This window comes from Engraulis encrasicolus, chromosome 1, assembly GCF_034702125.1.
Source record: "Engraulis encrasicolus isolate BLACKSEA-1 chromosome 1, IST_EnEncr_1.0, whole genome shotgun sequence".
In the NCBI taxonomy this organism is placed as follows: Eukaryota; Metazoa; Chordata; class Actinopteri; order Clupeiformes; family Engraulidae; genus Engraulis; species Engraulis encrasicolus.
This window is the reverse complement of record NC_085857.1, coordinates 46,252,516-46,256,107: the sequence shown is the minus strand read 5'-3', so window position 1 is coordinate 46,256,107 and position 3,592 is coordinate 46,252,516.

The following is a 3,592-nucleotide window of genomic DNA, read 5'->3' as shown; positions in this document are numbered from 1 at the left end:
ACACACACACACACACACACACACACACACACACACACACACACACACACACACAGACACACAGTTCTTTGTTTGGGTTGAGGAGATATTTACCATTGTACAGTTTTATTAAAACTAAAAGGGTCTGCTCTCTGAGTGTATCTGTAATGAGGATACTTGTGGCGGCACTTATGTCTCCAAGTGAAAAGGAACACACACACACACACACACACACACACACACACACACAGACACAGACACACACACACACACACACACACACACACACACACACACACACACACACACACACACACACACACACACACACACACACACTCAAACCTGTAATTCTGCAGATGAAACTTGTTCCACAAGGTGAATTCTTCTTCAGTTCATGTCATCGTCTATTATTTATTGAGTTCCTCTTCAGCTCATATTTCTTTCCCCTTCATGGAGGACCAGGAAACCCTGTTGTACACATCTGTCGAGAGAGAGAGAGAGAGAGAGAGAGAGAGAGAGAGAGAGAGAGAGAGAGAGAGAGAGAGAGAGAGAGAAGGAGAGAAAGTGAGAAACCAAACCAGAGATTGTTCCAGGATGTTCCAGTCCTTGTATTCAGGGAAGTGAATATGCCATCTGGTGTGTACAGCATGAGAAATTTGTTATTAATCGTGATGGTGTGTGCTTCATGTGACAACTGATATAGGCCTAGTGTTTGCACACAGACACTCACACATGCACACGCGTGCACACACACACACACACACACACACACACACACACAGTTCAGACGGATGTGTTGGCAGAGGACTCTGGAGTACCAGGAAACACTGCTGTAGAAATCTGTCAATCAAACTGTTTGTTGTTTTTCTCTCCAGGCAGAAAACGCCCTAGAAGCCCAAGCTGGCGTTAGGCATAGGCAGACTAGGCGGTCGCCTAGGGTGCCAAATGTCCTGGGTGGGGGGGGAGATCCAAGGCCCACAGCATTACAACATTAAGCTAAATAAAGCATTAAACTTTACATTTAATGATAACTCAGTATACTGTATATACATGGTACTAGATCAGCTGTGCTTGGTGCTCACCTAGGGCACCAAATTGCCTAGAACCGGCCCTGCCTGGACCCTAGCTCATTATATATATTGTATTGTTACATATATAAATTTGTAGTTAGGAAATGGATCGCACTCATTTTCCCTTCTTTCTTGTTCTTTTCTTTTTACCGTTTTTGCCTACTGCTTAAACACTATAGGCCGATGCTTAAACCAAAGTAGCATATTGTTAAGTTGTTGGTACTATAACTTAAACACATGTTGCTTTACCCTAAACAAAAGTCAAGCATTACCCTTTCATACCAGTTTTGTGAAGCACGTGCTCCTTAGCGCAACACACAGACTCCAGCTGTGTGCACACCATTTTACACATTGTTCAAAAGTAAAATCTCAGAGTGTCACTGTGAAAACACATATGTTATAGAAACAAAACACACAGAATGTATGACAAGATTTAGACACAGACAATACAACACATGCTTTCAAATTAAACACTATTCTGCCAGTTACAAAGTTGCATTCTTTATATTACATTGCATTTACAGTTTTTGCCTGCTGCTTGCACACACTTTGCAAAATGTGGCTCATAGAGTCAAAACTTTTCACACAATCCAATTACTCTCAACACTTGAAAATAAACCCTTCACATATATGCCAACATGAAACTCTGCTATCAAAACCTAAACATTGCCATAAAAAACGTAACAATATTTTGTCAAAACCTCACTTTCATGTCAAAATACACACATTAGGACCAAATGAGAAAACAAATTAGATCAACATTAAAACAGTTGTCTGCTTCATACAAAACACAGCAGTCTTTCTTTTTGTAACAGTCTATTCAGTCTCACAGAATGTACATCTTCACAAGCAGTGTTGGGAGTAACGAGTTACAAAAGTAACTAATTACTGTAATGCATTACCTTTTTGAGTAACGCAGTAATGTAACTGATTACAGGGGAAAAAATCGGTAATATGTCCTCGTTACAATGCAAGTAACTTGCACATTACAACGCATTTTCACCTACATTTTGTGTGGGTATTTTGTTTTCTTTATACAATATTCACGGATCACAGCGAGATCAGCTATTGCATCTGATACGTCCGCGCAGAAGATCCAGCTTGCTCGTTTTCAAGATGGGTATATGCCCACTACTTTGACTTCATTGAAAATAAGGACGCCAAGAAAATGTCAGTTAAAAGCACACTGTGCTTGAAACCCAAACCGCTTTCCACGTCGAAAAACAGTAGCCTTCAAACAATTTGACGATTTGAAGAGGTGCCATAGCACCACCAAATTATTCAGGAAAGGAGAGGATGCATCCCATTCGCACGAGACAGGGTCACGGCAGGGTATCCGACGGGGGGGATGAGTATGTTGCATCCCCCACACTTTTGTTCAACTAAAAATCACTAAAATTGAAATAAATCCATTTGAAATAAAATATTATACGTTCGCCTGTCAAAGTAGGGAAATTGAAAATGCTTGCTGTCGTTGCATCACTTTGTAGCCTATCACTGTAAATTCCAGCGCAATAGTTGTATGAATAGAACTAGCTGTTTGTGCAAGTCGCAGAATATGCTGGCGAAAAAAAGAAATTGAAAAAAAAAATTGAAATAATTTTTAAAAAAATCTGACCGGCCCATGACCAAACCTGACAACCAACCGGAACAAAACTTTTATCTTTCTTAGGCCTTATTGTATGTGGGTAAGACGCAATTCCTAAAAAAATTGGTTTTCAGTCTGCAGGTTTCCAAAACGACTTGTGGATGGCAGGTGAAAGTCATGCCACCTCATAGATTTGCACTGTAGATTGCCAAATCTTTATTTCCAGTCATTTTGGCTAAAGTAACTAAAAGTAATGTAAAAGTAGTGTAATGCCTTACTTTTTAAAAAAAAGTAATGTTGTAATGTAAGGCATTACTTTTAAATGACAGTAACATGTAATAAGTAGTGCATTACAGTTTTTGAGTAACTTTCCCAACAGTGTTCACAAGACCCCAAAAATTCAATACTCTACATCACATAACTGCACCTTACAATACAAGACATTAAACTGAAGCAAAATAGCCTATATCTCAAACAGTACACCACTCTAGACACAAGTGTGTAGGTGAGCTTATGGAGCATTTGTTTGCTTTCTTAGGGAGAGCACACACACACACACACACACACACACACACACACACACACACACACACACACACACACACACACACACACACACACACACACACACACACACACACACACACACACAGACTCATACACAGCCTGTTACAACCCTGAGCCAAGGCCTCAAGAACAAAACGGAGGGGGGGATTGCAAGTGAGCCCTGATATGCTCCAGATAGCCCAAGGGAGCAATGAGGTGGTACGGTGCCATATTGTTTCTTAATCATGGAGGAGGATGGGGTGAGCACACTGTGCACTTGGCAAGACAAGAAAATTGCATTTATGCCTCACCCATGTAAAGGGGCAGCCAAAATGGTGCAGTATGGCTGGATGGTACCATGGTCAGGGTTTCTCAGTGATGGAGAAATGTAATGTCTGTCTGGTAG